The following is a 15,947-nucleotide window of genomic DNA, read 5'->3' on the forward strand; positions in this document are numbered from 1 at the left end:
CTTCTCCGTGGTGGATGATGAGGGAAGGAAATAATCACTACCTCTAAATAAACAGATGAGCAGAACTCATGTGGTTGCAGCAGACAGATGGAACTGTGCCGAAATCTGACCGTGGTTTAAGAGACGGAGTTGTTCTTTCCAGGGAAACTGCAGGGCCAGCTCCAGGCGAGGTCCAGGAAGAGACAGGAGTTGGAATCTTCTAGCAAACTTGGGAAGAGCGCACCCACTGATCCCGGGAGACAGCTTTGTTTGGATACTCTCTGGAACTGTCTGTAGCAGAAGGCAGAATTGTGCAAATTCCTAAACTTGGTTCTGTTGAATGAATGGTCTTATGGGATCCACCACCACCACCACCACCATCACACCCAAAGGATCCTGGGGATCAAATAAGTCTGAAAACACTCTATCCTATTTCCATCCTGGAGCTTTACTGTGCTTGTTAGCATACTAAAGCCTCTGATAAGTCCTGCAGTGAAAAGAAGAGTGTTCAACTTTGGGTCAAACAAGATTTCTCAATCGGCAGGGCCAGAGTACTTTTTTTCCCCTTAGCATCATTATAAACCTCTGCTTTTCTAAAGACCTCAGTTTGGGAAGTCTGTTGGAATGCAACCCAGACACTACTCCTGTGTCTTAAAAACAATCACTCCTCCCCAGGAAGCTAGTCTCACCTTGCCAAGTGGCATCAGGTCCCATCAGGTGACAGCCTGAAGGAACCTGGCATTTCATAATTTGAAAACGTGTTCACTGTTCTTCTTTAAATAATGTATTCCTTACTCTTTTATGCTCCTAATTCATTTAAAAAAATAAAAATATATCCTTGCTATTTCACAGGGAAGCAGGCAATATCGATTTTATTGCTTAAAGAAATAAGCTCATCTTTTAATCTGTCAGAAACTAGCTCCTGGTGCATACGGGTTCTGCCCCTTGGAGGTTAGTGCTGGGGAAGGTTTTGCAGAGGAGATGCTCATGGGATGTGTTTGTTAGGCAGATGCTCTGAGCCTTCTGCAAACAGCACGAACTCAAGACGGAACTGATTCTGACCTGATCCTTTGTAGCTGAGGTCGGGGCTCCCTTCCACCCTGAGATCCCAGAGTGCGAAATAGCGGCTGACAGGCCGCCTGGGGCTGATTCGACGGGACCTCGTGCTCTGCCGGACTCTGCGGTAAGGAGCCCTTGACGGGACCGGGGGCGATGTGCCTTACTGCTGCCCCCACCTGGGCCTTGGGGTTAGTCAGGCTGCCCACTCCCGCTCCCTCGACATCTCTGCACCAGCCTGGCATGCAAATTGGTTGAATTGAAGTACACGACGTCAGCAGGTCTCTGTGCTTGAGAAGGTAACTTAAAGCCAGACAGACCCAGGTTTGAACAGGATCCCCCAAGGAGAGATGGGGTGAGGCTGTGAGTTCCTGGGGATGCAAAGTGGTGGCTGTAATTCCTGCCTGGTAGAGCTGCTGGGAAGAGGCGATGGCGGCACCCAGACACGCAGAGCGGGTGGGCTCCGGGAGACACTGCATCCTGATGCTGCGGCTGGAGCGGGGTGTGTCCTGGGCCCCGGCCGGTGCTGCCCTCATTCCCCATCCCACCCCCAAGTTAACTGATCAAACGTGGGTCCTGGCCCAGAGGAAGGCCTTACTATCTCAGGTGGGTCCAGACCTCTTCCTGCAGCTGGGGAAAGGCTCCTGGATCTGATCAGAGCCGATGGGGAACAGGGCTCAGAGGCAGGCGTGAGGGAGGCGCAGCAGAACCCGGGGGCCGGCGGCGGCTTGGGAAAAGGCGGAAAGGCTGGCTGAAGCCCCGCCTCCTCTCTGCCTCTGCCTCGCGCTGGAGGCCAGGCTGGGGTCAGCTGGCGGCTTAGGAAGGGTCCTGGGCCCGGTTTCCTGTGTAGGTGACTTCTCACTGCCCGGGCTGGGTGAGATTGACAGTGTCCACAGGACTGAGACGGCTGCTGTTTTTGGTTTGGGACGTATTGTCGGGCCTGAGCTCAGCTCTTGTACCAGGCGGGGGCTCCGCACCGTACGGGCGGAGGTGTGGAGCCTGGACCAGCCGGCTGGCATCCCTGGGCTGGGGGTGGGCTTCGCTGCGGCCGAGGCCCCGCCCTAAACCACGGGTAGGGGTGGGCCTTCCGGGACAGCGGTGCAGACGTCAGGGCCATCCTGAGGAACCCGGGGTGCTGGGGTGGGAGCTGCCAGCTGACCAGGGAGGGCTTTCTGGGAAGGGGTCGAGCTGGACCTCAGAGGATGCCGGAGAGGGGTGGGCCGAGCCCTTCCAGACACGGACTGGCTGGTGTGCGCCCTCACAGCGGGCAGGGCCCGTGGTCTAGCTCTTTGGGACACCATCTCCAGACTAGAGGGTACCCACTTTATGTGGCCAAAGGCCACCTTCTCACGTGGGACCTTAGGTAGAAGCCTTTGCTTTACACCTGAGTTGTTACTGAAGCCCACACACCTAGACTGGTTCTTCATTCCCTGACCAGGTGTGTGTGTGTGTGTGTGTGTGCATGTGTGGTGGGGTGTGTGTGTGTGTGATGTGTATGTGTGTAAGAGTGAATGTATCTGGTCTGTGGTGTGTGTGTGTGTGTATGGTTTTGTGTGTGGTGTGTTTTGTATGTGGTGTGTGTAGTGTGTGGTGTGTTTTCTGTGTGGTGTGTGTTGTGTGTGTGTGTTTGTGTGGTGCGCTTTTTGTGTGTTGTGTGCAGTGAGTGTATGTGTCTGTGTGGTGTGTTTTGTTTGTGATGTGTTTTGTGCATGGTCTGTGGTGTGTGTGTGTGTACGGTTTTGTGTGTGGTGTGTTTTCTGTGTGGTGTGTTTTCTGTGTGGTGTGTTTTGTGTGTGTGTTGTGTGTGTGTGGTGCGCTTTTTGTGTGTTGTGTGTGTGTTGTGTGCAGTGAGTGTATGTGTCTGTGTGGTGTGTTTTGTTTGTGATGTGTTTTGTGCATGGTCTGTGGTGTGTGTGTGTGTGTACGGTTTTGTGTGTGGTGTGTTTAGTGTGTGGTGTGTTTTCTGTGTGGTGTGTTTTGTGTGTGTGTGTTGTGTGTGTGGTGTGCTTTTTGTGTGTTGTGTGTGTGTTGTGTGCAGTGAGTGTATGTGTCTGTGTGGTGTGTTTTGTTTGTGATGTGTTTTGTGCATGGTCTGTGGTGTGTGTGTGTGTACGGTTTTGTGTGTGGTGTGTTTTCTGTGTGGTGTGTTTTGTGTGTGTGTGTTGTGTGTGTGGTGTGCTTTTTGTGTGTTGTGTGTGTGTTGTGTGCAGTGAGTGTCTATGTCTGTGTGGTGTGTTTTGTTTGTGATGTGTTTTGTGCATGGTGTGTTTTGTGCATGGTGTGTTTTGTATGGTGTGTGTTTTGTGTGGGGGGTGTGTGTGTGGTGTGTTTTGTATGGTGTGTTTTGTGTGTGTTGTGTATGTGTGTTGTGTGTGCTGTATGTGGGGTTTGTGTGTGTGTATGGTGTTTTGTGTGTGGTGTGTTTTGTGTGTGTTGTGAGTGTATGTGTGTGTGGTGTGCAGTGAGTGTATGTGTGTATGGTGTGTGTATGTGTATGGTGTTTTGTGTGTGATGTGTTTTTTGTGTGGTGTGTTTTGTATGGTGTGTGTTTTGTGTGTGGTGTGTATGTGGTGTTTTGTGTGTGGTGTATGTGGGGTGTGTGTGTATGATGTGTTTTGTATGGTGTGTGTTTTGTGTGTGGTGTGTGTGCTGTGTTTCGTGTGGTGTGTTTTGTGTGTGGTGTGTGCTTTATCTGTTTTGTGTGTGGTGTGTTTTGTATGTGGTGTGTTTAGTGTGTGGTGTGTTTTCTGTGTGGTGTGTGTGTGTGGTGTGCAGTGAGTGTATGTGTTTGTGTGGTGTGTTTTGTGTGTGGTGTGTGTGTGGGTTTTTTGTGTGTTTTTTTGTGTGTGTGAGTGGTGTTTTGTGTGTGCTGTGTTTTGGGTGGTGTGTTTTGTGTGTGGTGTGTGTGTGGTATTTTGTGTGTGTGGTATGTTTCGTGTGGTGTGTTTTGTGTGTGGTGTGTGTGTGGTATTTTGTGTATGTGGTATGTTTCGTGTGGTGTGTTTTGTGTGTGGTGTGTGTGTGTTTTGTGTGTGTGTGTGGTGTTTTGTGTATGTGCGTATGGTATGTGTGTGGTGTGTTTTGTGTGTGGTGATGTGTGCTGTATGTGTTTTGTGTATGGTGTGTGTGTGGTGTGTATATGTGGTATTTTGTGTGTGCTGTGTGCTGTATGTGTTGTGTGTGTGGTGTGTGTGTGCTGTATGTGTGGTGTGTTGTGTGTGTGCTGTATGTGTGGTGTGTGGTGTGTGTGGTGTTTTGCGTGTGCCGTGTGCTGTGTGTGTGCTGTGTGTTTGTGTGGTGTGTGTGGCTTTTTTGTGTGCTGTGTGCTCTATGTGTTTTGTGTGGTGTGTGTGTGTGTGTGTGTGTGTGCTGTGTGCTGTATGTGTTGTGTGTGTGGTGTGTGTGTGTGTGTGTGGTGTTTTGTGTGTGGTGTGTGCTGCATGTGTTTTGTGTATGATGTGTGTGGTGTTTTGTGTGTGGTGTGTGTGGTGTGTGTTTGTGTGGTATGTGTGTTTTTTTGTGTGCTGTGTGCTGTATGTGTTGTGTGTGTGCTGTGTGTGTGGTGTTTTGTGTGTGGTGTGTGCTGTATGTGTTTTGTGTATGATGTGTGTGTGGTGTGTGTGGTGTTTTTGTGTGTGCTGTGTGTATAGTGTGTGTGTGTGTGGTGTTTTGTGTGTGGTGTGTGTGTGGTGTTTTGTGTGTGCTGTGTGCTGTGTGTGTTTTGTGTATGATGTGTGTGTGGTGTTTTGTGTGTGCTGTGTGTATAGTGTGTGTGTGTGTGTGGTGTGTGTGTTTTTTTGTGTGTGTGTGTGGTGTTTTGTGTATGTGTGTATGGTATGTGTGTGGTGTGTTTTGTGTGTGGTGTGTGCTGTATGTGTTTTGTGTATGGTGTGTGTGTGGTGTGTATATGTGGTATTTTGTGTGTGCTGTGTGCTGTATGTGTTGTGTGTGTGGTGTGTGTGTGCTGTATGTGTGGTGTGTTGTGTGTGTGCTGTTTTGTGTGTGGTGTGTGTGGTGTTTTGCGTGTGCCGTCTGCTGTGTGTGTGCTGTGTGTTTGTGTGGTGTGTGTGGCTTTTTTGTGTGCTGTGTGCTGTATGTGTTTTGTGTATAGTGTGTGTGTGTGGTGTTTTGTGTGTGCTGTGTGCTCTATGTGTTTTTGTATGGTGTGTGTGTGGTGTTTTGTGTGTGGTGTGTGCTGTATGTGTTTTGTGTATGGTGTGTGTGTGTGTGTGTGGTGTGTGCTGCGTGTGTTTTGTGTATGATGTGTGTATGGTGTGTGTGTGGTGTGTGTGGTGTTTTGTGTGTGCTGTGTGTATGGTGTGTGTGTGTGTGTGGTGTTTTGTGTGTGGTGTGTGTGTGGTGTTTTGTGTGTGTGGTGTTTTGTGTGTGCTGTGTGTATAGTGTGTGTGTGTGGTGTTTTGTGTGTGGTGTGTGTGCTGTATGTGGGGTGTATGGTGTGTGTGGTGTGTGTGTCTGGTGTTTTGTGTGTGCTGTGTGTGTTTTGTGTATGATGTGTGTGTGGTGTTTTGTGTGTGCTGTGTGTATAGTGTGTGTGTGTGGTGTTTTGTGTGTGGTGTGTGTGCTGTATGTGGGGTGTATGGTGTGTGTGGTGTGTGTGTGTGGTGTTTTGTGTGTGGTGTGTGTGTGGTGTGTATGGTGTTTTGTGTATGGTGTGTGTATGGTGTGTGTATGGTGTGTGTGTGCTGTGTGTGTGCTGTGTGCTGTGTGTGTGGTGTGTGGCGTGTGGTGAGGGTGTGTTGAGGAGCCGTGGAAGCTCTGGCCCCAGGCTGCGTGGAGCGGCTCTCACGCAGACCCGTTTTCTCGAGCGTCTCAGGGGAGCGGCCGGGGGGCTTTCCCTGGGGCTCGGGACCGCGGCCAGCGCAGTGGCCCCCGCCCGGGCCTTGCTTTTCAAACCAGCTGTTTCTCTCTTTTGCGCTGTTGTGACGGCGAGCCCTGACCAGCACCCACTTGAGTCGTTTTACACACATACCAGCCCATCTGACTTTTAGATATTGGTAAAACTTCATTTCTTGTTTCAGAAATCCAATATTCCCCCTTAACCCCGGGGAGCCATCGTGCGCCCTCAGGCTGTCACTCTTGTTCGGGGACCGTGAGCCCAGGAACGTGGCTTGTCCCACATCGTCACCTTGACTGTGTCCCCTTAGCCGCATGTGCACTGAATTGTCGCCTCTCAGGCAGCAGTAAAGACACTCGAGGCAAATGCAGATCTGCGCCTCTCTGTCCCGACACCTCATGTAATAAGACTCTGTAAAAAGCCCAGCAGAACCTTTCTACCCCGATGGCTGACGCATCTCAGCTCGGACCTTCTGCTCTGACCAGTCCCCCAGCCGTTAGGAGGCTGGCCATCACGGAGGCTCCGGGGCTCCCGGAGGGCCACCTCGACCACCACAGACACCCGCCGGCCTTTCTCTTCTGCAGCTGAGGCCGTCGTGGCCCGCGTGCCGGAGGCCGACGTCTAGAGTGACCCCAGGCCTTCCTCCTCCCTCGTTCACTCTGTCCACCTGGATGCTGAGTCCCGAGGAATTTACTTCCTCCGTACTCTTCAGGCAAGTCCCTTTGCCCTGTCACACCCTGCTTGCAGACATCTGCACTCCCATGTGGGGAACCCACCAGTATGGCCAGGGTAGACTGCTTAAAAAGTGCTCCCTGGGGAGTAGACCAGTCATGCCTGGGCCCTCTCTGCCTGCTCAGAGAAGACTGGGAGCGTTCAGGAGGCAAGGAGGCCCCTGGACTCCTGGGACACACAGGGGACCCCGAGGCCGTCAGAGTTTGCACCGTGGAGTTCCCAGCAGGAAGGGGGTCTTGTGAATCAGCGGATGTGGCCTGCGGGGAGATGTGGTTTTTGGGGGCCTGTGGGGCTGGGGTCTCAGGCGAAGCCTCCAGCAAGCCCCTGCCTCCCTGTGGGCCGGGAGGGCCAGCTCAGCTTTCCTGGGCTCTGCTCTGCCTTGGACCGGGGCCATCTCATGTCTGGGTGCAGACAGGGCAGAACAGGGTACCCTGGGTTGAAGTCTAGTGGAACCCCCAGACTCGGACGCAGCCTACGGATCTCATAGAGGCCTGGGGAGCTGGGTCCTTCTGGACTTGGGGCCCCTGGGAGGATGCCGTGTTTACTAAACACGGTTGCAGACTTGATGTGTGCCTGGTAGGAATTATTCCCCTTTCTTCTCGCCTGCTCTCCCCAGCCGGGACGCCGGCCTGGCAAGCATCAACGTTGCTCTCACATGAAGCATTTTTTCGGGCCTGACATGCAAAACTCTGATGTAGAAATTGAAATTTCACACTCTGAAGGGCCCAAATGGCTCCAGAGGTCAGCAGGCGGCTCTCGCGTCCACCCACCGGTGACTCATGGGGAGAGATGCCGGCCTGAATTAACATCAGCCGATGCTTGTGCGTCAGAGGTTCTGTGTGCTAAGAAGGTTTGCTTGACATCTGTGTCCCCCCACCGCCCCCCGCCCCACCGCCCCCCAGCAGCACACACTCAACAGTTTTAAGCCGAGGGGCACGTCCTACTCATCTGGTGAATACATCAGCTGAATGCAATCCGCTTTAACAAACAGATGTCCCAGGAAGGGGGTGGGGGGCACTGAACGTGGGTTAGAAGTTGCAGAAGGTTCTTTATGAGGTTCTCGCTTTGTGTGATGTGGAGTAGGACAGCCAGGGTTACTTTAATTGAAGTACATCTTACTGGGTGCTTGAGGTGGGTCTCTATAAAGGTTTTTTTCGAGTCTTCATCTCAGAGGGGAGTTTCTGTCTCCCAAATGCTTCCTTGGGGCTCCTTAACCCGTTTTCCTGGAAAAACCAGAAGGAGGTAGAAAGGGAACGCCATCCGACCCTGGCCGGCTTGAACAGGGGGCCAGGCCAGCGGCTCACAGAACCTTCCAGCCATGTGCATGGAGTCCCTGCTGCCCTTTTGCACGGACAACATCCCGGTTCTGAGCCTCCCCCGCTGGCTTGTTTCGGCATGTCTACATTTGTCCTTACTGTGCTGGGGCCTGCAGGTGAGCTGCTGTCCTGGGAGCCGCGCCCACGGCCGGCCCCACGCGGGGGCCGCCAAGGCGGGGACCTCTGCTCCTGACGGAGGCCGAGCATAGTGTTCTGGACTCATATTCTTCACATGTTCGCAACCGTCCCCTCCTTCACACAGACCTCAGATGTGTCAGAGGAACGGTCAAACGATCACAGGAGCCCAAAGGAGCTGGTATTTCCTCTTTATGTTTCCCCATCTTGCATTGCTCCCTTGTAAGGTGACCCCCCAAGGACTGCGGCTGAGGGCCCCGTACTGGCCACTATCCCCGTGGACAGAGCCAGAGAAGGGGCAACAGCAGTCCGGTCCTCAAGAAGGTCTGTAACTGTTTAGATCTTCCTGGAAGCAGGTACCAGGACCTCGAGGCCAGTGGTGTTCCGTGGCAAGACAAGACCAAGTGTGCAGCTAACTTGAAACACTGGATACTGTTGGCTGATCTCGGTTGTCGTTGTTCAGTCGCTCAGTCGTATCCAACTCTTCACGACCCCATGGACCACAGCACATCAGGCTTCCCTGTCCTTCACCATCTCCCGGAGCTTGCTCAAACTCATGTCCATCGAGTCAGTGATGCCATCCAACCATCTTATCCTCTGTCGCCCCTTCTCCTCCTGCCTTCAATTTTTCCCGGCATCAGGGTCTTTTCCAATGAGTTGGCTATTCACATCAAGTGGCCCAAGTATTGGAGCTTCAGCATCAGTCCTTCCAACGAATATTCAGGGTTGATTTCCCTTAGGATTGACTGGCTTGGTCTCCTTGCTGGTCTCAATGACCAGAAGCAAATAGTCCTTAGAGGTGGTGGAGACACGGTGTCCACCAGATGACGCAGTAGGAAAGGTCCTGATTTCATCCCAGCCTCGACTCCAGTGGGATCTAGCAGCCTCACGGGCCCTCTTACTTTCCTGAGCTTCAGTGCCCGGGTCTAATCAGAGGGTGGGCCTGTGCATCGCCCTCTGGTGGAGCCCATCCACTGGGCATCCTCACACATGGCACAGAGGTGTCACGCCCGACAGCACAGGGCTTCAGGAATCTGCTCCCTGTGCCCTTTCTTTTGTCCTGACAACTGTCATCTGGACGTGTAACAGTCATGTTTGGATATAAGTGGATGTGATCCAGGCCCGGGTTTGACTGATGGGCTAAATTGTCTGCAGCTGGCCCTCCCCACGTCAGGGCCTTTGAAAATCTTCGGTCTGCAGAGCGCTGACCTGTGCTGATGTGCAGCCCTGTGAGACATCAGATGACGTGGCTCCCGGGGTCCCCAGGGAGCCGAGCCTCCGAGGGGAGCGGGGTGGTGGGTGCGGTCCTCCGAGGCAGCTTGTGTGCCGTATCCACCACAGGGCTGAGCAAAGCCCCGTTTCTCGGGAGAGTCGGGCTCAGCCAGGTGGGACTTTTCAGGACGCACTTCCGCCTGTGGGAGGGGCCGGAGCACCTGCCTTGCAGGCCGCCTTCCTTTGGGTTGACACGCATGCATCTGAGAAGTGGGACCTGCTGTCAAAGACCAAGGGGACGGCGCCCGCCACGAGAGACCCGGGGCAGGTGCAGCACTTAGCGTCCACACAGCACGGTGGACGGGTTCGTGGCCACCCAGGCGTAGACGCTGTTTCTCACACTTGAGGAGGGTGTCCAGCCACCTCAGACCTCAGTCACACACACCTCTACGAGCTCCCGTGGGAGGACAGCCTGACCAAGACGCTCTCCTTACAGGGGTGGGGGAGAGGCCCGGGGAGACCGAGATGCAGGTGACCAGGGCAGGGAAAATGTCGTGTCCACCCCCACAGGCAGGGCAGTTTCCTCAGGCTCCTTTTAGGGAAACTGAACTTCTGAATGGGGCTCCCCAGGTGGCTCGGCGGTAAAAAATCTGCCTGCGGTGCAGGAGACATGGGTTCAATCCCTGGTCTGGGAAGATCCCCTGGAGGAGGAAATGGCAACCCGCTTCAGTATTCTTGCCTGGAGAATCCCATGGGCAGAGGAGCCTGGCAGACTACAGTCTGTGGGGTCGACTGAACACAAACACATGAGCTTCTGAATAGTTCAGAGATGCTTTTGAACTACCCGGTTTTCCTTGCCTGAGAACTTCAGCAAATCTCCCCTTTGAGATTAAAATTTTCTCTGCTTGATCTCCCTGAAATGTGGATTTTCTTCAATTTTCTGGGGAGTCTGAATGAGATGCACTCAGCTGCTGGATGTTATTGAGAAGAAAAGCAAGCCGTCTTTTCATCATTGAAAGATTTGCCTCAGACAGCCCTTGACAGCCTGAGTTCTGAGGACCAACTTTTCCCAACGTTTCAGTGCGTGTTGAAATAGAATTTCCTGGTCCATCTCACCTTGAAGCTAATGTTTGCGGAATGATTCATCTTGGCCAACGTTTAGAACTCGGTCCATCGGCAAGAGATCTTGAAACTATTTGAATTCAAATGTGAGAAGCCTTCAAAGAAGTAGGGAAAACATAGCACATTTTAGTTTTCAGGAGTAAAAGGAAACGTGTGAGGGATGGAACTCACCTTGAGGATTCGTTTAAAAGAAATTACCGCGTTGAGACTGACGTCTACTCTTTGTATGGCTGCCCACTTGGTGCTGGGTGCTGTCCGTTCCCTGTTCCTGGGGGCTCACTCACAATGTGATTATCACATAAAGGCCCAGTGAACTTTCTTTCCTGTACAAATTAAGACAGAGAAGCAAACTAAAACAGTTTAAATGACAAAGTTGAAAAGCAGAGTATCCTGGGCCGCTCCACTTTTAGAAATATCAATTTATTTGGCTGTGTCGGGTCTCAGTCGCGGCATGAGGGATCCTCACTGCGTCACGAGGGGTCTTTTGTGGTGACGCATGAGTCTCTGGTGACGGTGCCTGGGCTCAGTGGTTGCGTTGTAGAAGCTTAGCTGCTCCACAGCATGTGGGATCTTGGTTCCCCAGTCAGGGATGGAACCCGAGTCCCCTGCATTGCAAGGAGGATGCTTAACTGCTGGACCACCAGGGGAGTCCCGGGCTAGCTCCACTTTCCCGGAGGAGTCTGGCAATCCAGATCGAGCTGTCACCTGCCTGCCCCGCCACCCCCCCCCCCCCCCCCCGCCGCACTGCGATTTCTGGCGTGGTGACGTCTGGGCTGACCTCCACACTTCTGCGGTCAGCTCGCGGCTGTGAATCTAAGGAAGGAGCAGAACGCTTTTGCTTTGCTTACGCTGTTGCTGCTGTTCAGCCGCTCAGTCGTGTCCGACTCTTTGTGACCCCGCAGACTGCAGCCCTCCAGGCTTCCCTGTCCTTCACTATCTCCCAGAGCTTCCTCAAACTCGTGTCCACTGAGTCAGTGAGGCCATCCAACCATCTCATCTTCTGTTGCCCCATTCCCCTCCTGCCTTCAATTTTCCCCAGCATCTGGGTCTTTTCCAATGAGTCGGCTCTTCCCATCACGTGGCCAAAGTATTGGAGCTTCAGCATCAGTCCTTCCAATGAATATTCATGGTTGATTTCCTTTAGGATCGCTGGTTTGATCTCCTTGCAGTCCAAGGGGCTCTCAAGAGTCTTCTCCAACACCACAGTTCCAGTCAGCTTTGGTGCTGAGCAAGGACGGGGTCCTTAGGATCCTTACGGGAGCAGGGTACTGGGGAAGGGGACAGTGGATTCCTAGGAACCAACCCCATCAGACTGCCTTTAGATTCCACCACTCTGAAAAAACATTGTGAAAGATGGACACTTCTGGAAAGTTGAGAAGCTTGTCTTGTTCTTCATGACCGTCCTGATTCTCATAGGTCAGATCATGCTAAGTAAAAAGAAAAAAAGGCAAAATCATGCTAAGTAAAAAGAAAAAAAGGCAAGCAGTTTGTCAACACATACACCACTTAAAGAAATTCCCCGAAAATAGGGAGACATGGAAGAGTGCAGAAAACTCATGAATTCACCTCCAATCTTCCTCTTCCCATTCTTATATAATACTGAGAGCCAATTGCTAAGACTCAAACAAATGGACATGTTGAAGATATCAGTCAGTAGGAGACAACTTTGGGGGAAATCTTGAAATAAAGCGTATTCAGATGTGTTTGAATTATGCGTCGGTGAAGACATTCAGAGTTTCCATGACTGCAGCAGCAGTGATTCTGTTTGTTTTTAAGGGCAACACACATGTTTCAAAGATTTTGTTTTGTTTTGTTTGTTTCTCCTACAAAGCCAGGCTTTTCAAGACAAACATGGCTTATCCGTGAGAGACACGGGATTAAAAATATCTATAAATAAAATGCAAATTCACAAACATTTTTTGAAGATATGTTCTTTTTGATTTCATGATTGTTCCCATTGCAATGAAAAGAACACTTGAGATTATGGTATTTATGGTGAGCTTAAAAATCCTAAGCACCCCTCGTTATTGAGGAAACTGAAGCTATGGGGCAAGCTCCAGTATTTGAATATCAAAAGCGTTCTGGTTTGACTCTTGGGTCTGCAGCTAACTAGCTGTAGCCTTTAGGGAAGTCATTTTCTTCTGTAAAAGGCTTCAAAGGGATCTCTGTCTCCTGAGTTACTGCACTCTGAAATCCAAGCGTGCAACTTATTTCTTTCAACTGTGGCTGCACTGCATCCAGGATCTTAACAATATCCTAAACTCTCTCAAACCAGAAAGGGAAGAAGAAGGAGGAAAATAAAAGATCACCCTTCTGCCTGAGTCCAACATGGCCAGTGACCAGTAACAACTAGGTGTGGCACTGAAGGATACAGACCGACTGTCGGGCTTCAGATGTGAGCGTCTGGCAGAAATACTCCGTAGATGAGCGCGCCTTTTTCCATCACGGGCCCACACTATCTGCTTGTCTCTCTATGATGGTAGCGGGTGTGGATGATCGTGTGTTATTTCATTCTTATGACATGCTGTTTCATGGTAAAATGATCGTATCTCTATCATCCTTTTAGTTAATTAGCAGGAGTATCTCCAGAAAGAGAAGCTTCCTTTCAGCTCTACTGTGGAAGTCTGTACAGGAAAAGTAGGATAAACACTTGATGCTTTCTCTCTCTCTCTCTCTCTTTTTTTTTTAGTTTGCAAAGTAATGCCTTGATCTATTGGCATCCTGCAAAGGTGAGCAATGAGTGATTTTATTTTTAAATTTTTCTTTCTTTTTTTTTTTTTTGGAGCAGAGATAGGTTTACTACAGGGCCAAACAAGGAGAATAGGTAGTATCTGCTCAGAAAATCCCAGCTCCCAATAAGTGTTTTTAAAAGTGTCTTTGTAAACTCAGAGATTCAAATACTCTTGGTGGATTCCAATCATTGCAGCTTTCCTTTGTTGATTCTCTAACTGTCTCATCTTTGGACAGGGAGGGCCTCTCCTGACTGCTGTGGACCCCACCCCAGTGGTCTAGGGTGGGGCTTCCTTGGTGGCTCAGATGGTAAAGAATATGCCTGTAGTTTAGGAGACCCAAGTTCAAACCCTGGGTCGGGAAGATCCCCTGGAGAAGGGAATGGCTACCCACTCCAGTATTCTTGCCTAGAGAATTCCACGGACAGAGGAGCCTGGTGGGCTACAGTCCATGGGGTCGCAAAGAGTCAGACACGACTGAGCAACTAACACTTTCACTTTCTTTCCAGTGGTTGGTGCTTCCTTCCTTCTGGCTATGAGAAGGCGTTTCAGGTTCATCCTATACATTTCCTGGCTCCAGACCCAGAATCAGCCACTTCTCTGAGTAACCCTGCTTTCATTTAGTGGGAAATGGTACGGAGCCTTGCAGTATTCAGGGCTCCTGGGCGGTCTTTGTGTCTAGGAATTTTCAGCAAACAGAGCTAGTAATTTTTTTTTTTTTTTAAGAGTCATACACGACTGAGCAACAATAAAAAGATAAAATGAATCATGTGCTTGTTATTTTCAGTTTAAATTCAAGACAAATTTGTTATTGTTGTTCAGTTGCTCAGCCACATCCGACTCTTTGTGACCCCATGGATTGAAGCACACCAGCCTTCCCTGTCCTTCACTATCTCCCAGAACTTGCTCAAATTCAGGTCCACTGAGTTGGTGATGCCATCCAACCACCTCATCCTCTGTTGTCCCTTTTCCCTCCTGCCTTCAATCTTTCCCAGCATCAAGGTCTTTTCCAATGAGTTGGCTCTTTGCATCAGGTGGCCAAAGTATTAGAGCTTCAGCTTCAGCATCAGTCCTTCCAATGAGTATTCAGTGTTGATTTTCCTTAGGATTGACTGGTTTGATCCAAGTGTCCAACCAAGGGCTCTCAGATTGATCTTAGATTTCTCTTTGCAAACATCATATTCAGGACATTTGCATTGATACTTACAAAAGAGATTGCTTTACAATTTGCTTTTTTCATGTATTCTTTATCAGATTTGGGAATTAATGCTACACTGCTGCTGCTGCTGCTGTTAAGCCGCTTCAGTCGTGTCCAACTCTGTGCGACTTCATAGACGGCAGCCCACCAGGCTCCCCCATCCCTGGGATTCTCCAGGCAAGAACACTGGAGTGGGCTGCCATTTCCTTCTCCAATACTGCACTAGCTTAATGTAAAGACTTTGGGAGTTTTCTTCTCTTTTGCGGATCTAGAATAGCTTATTTAGCAGTGGGATTTTCTAGTCTTTAAATATTTGATAGAAGTTTTCTGAGAAACCATCTTTTTATAGTGTTTTTGAGGGAAACGCTGTTTCTATTTCTTCTATCATAACTGGCTTGGTTAAGCTTCTGGCTCTATCAGGGTCATTGCTGGTATATATATTTTTTTTCCAGAAAATGTCATCTGGGTTTTCAAATATATTTGGATGGAATTGAAATTTTTTGCTCTGTGTCTCTCATTTTTTCTTAATTCAAATTGCTAGTGAGTTGTCTATTTTGTTGAATTTTCAGGTATATTCATTAGTTCACTGCTTCCCCCACCCCAGCTTGTTAATTTTTGCCTTTATCATCATTAATTTCTGTCTTCTGCCTTTTTTGGATTATTTTATCCTTCTTTTTCTCTTTCTAAGTTTTTGAATTGGGTCTTCATTTACTCTTTTTTAATTAATTAATTTATTTTAATTGGAGGCTAATTACTTTACAATATTGTAGTGGTTTTTGCCATACGTTGACATGAATCAGCCATGGGTGTACATGTGTTCCCTATCCTGAACCCCCCCTCCCACCTCCCTCCCCATCCCATCCCTCAGGGTCATCTCAGTGCACCATTTACTCATATATATATATATATATATATATATATATATATATATACACACACATATATATACATACACGCCCTATATATATTTAATACTATGAATTTTTTTGTTGAAAATTGTTTTAGCTATATACCATAAATTCACACATGTCAAGTTTTCATTATTATTCTCCAGAAAACCTACAATGTGGTCGGTGTTTTCTATTAGATCCAGTTCAGTTCAGTTCAGTTGCTCAGTCATGTCCGACTCTGGGACCCCATGAATCGCAGCAGCCAGGCTTCCCTGTCCATCACCAACTCCTGGAGTTCACTCAAACTCATGTCCATCGAGTCAGTGATGCCATCCAGCCATCTCATCCTCTGTCGTCCCCTTCTCCTCCTGCCCCCAATGCCTCCCAGCATCAGAGTCTTTTCCAATGAGTCATCTCTTCGCATGAGGTGGCCAAAGTACTGGAGTTTCAGCTTCAGCATCAGCCCTTCCAATGAACACCCAGGACCGATCTCCTTTAGAATGGACTGGTTGGATCTCCTTGCAGTCCAAGGGACTCTCAAGAGTCTTCTCCAACACCACAGTTCAAAAGCATCAATTCTTCAGCGCTCAGCTTTCTTCACAGTCCAACTCTCACATCCATACGTGACCACTGGAAAAACCATAGTCTTGACTAGACATACCTTTGTTGGCAGAGTAATGTCTCTGCTTTTCAATATGTTATCTAGGTTGGTCATAACCTTCC

The sequence above is a fragment of the Bos javanicus genome, chromosome 3 (assembly GCF_032452875.1).
Source record: "Bos javanicus breed banteng chromosome 3, ARS-OSU_banteng_1.0, whole genome shotgun sequence".
NCBI lineage: Eukaryota > Metazoa > Chordata > Mammalia > Artiodactyla > Bovidae > Bos > Bos javanicus.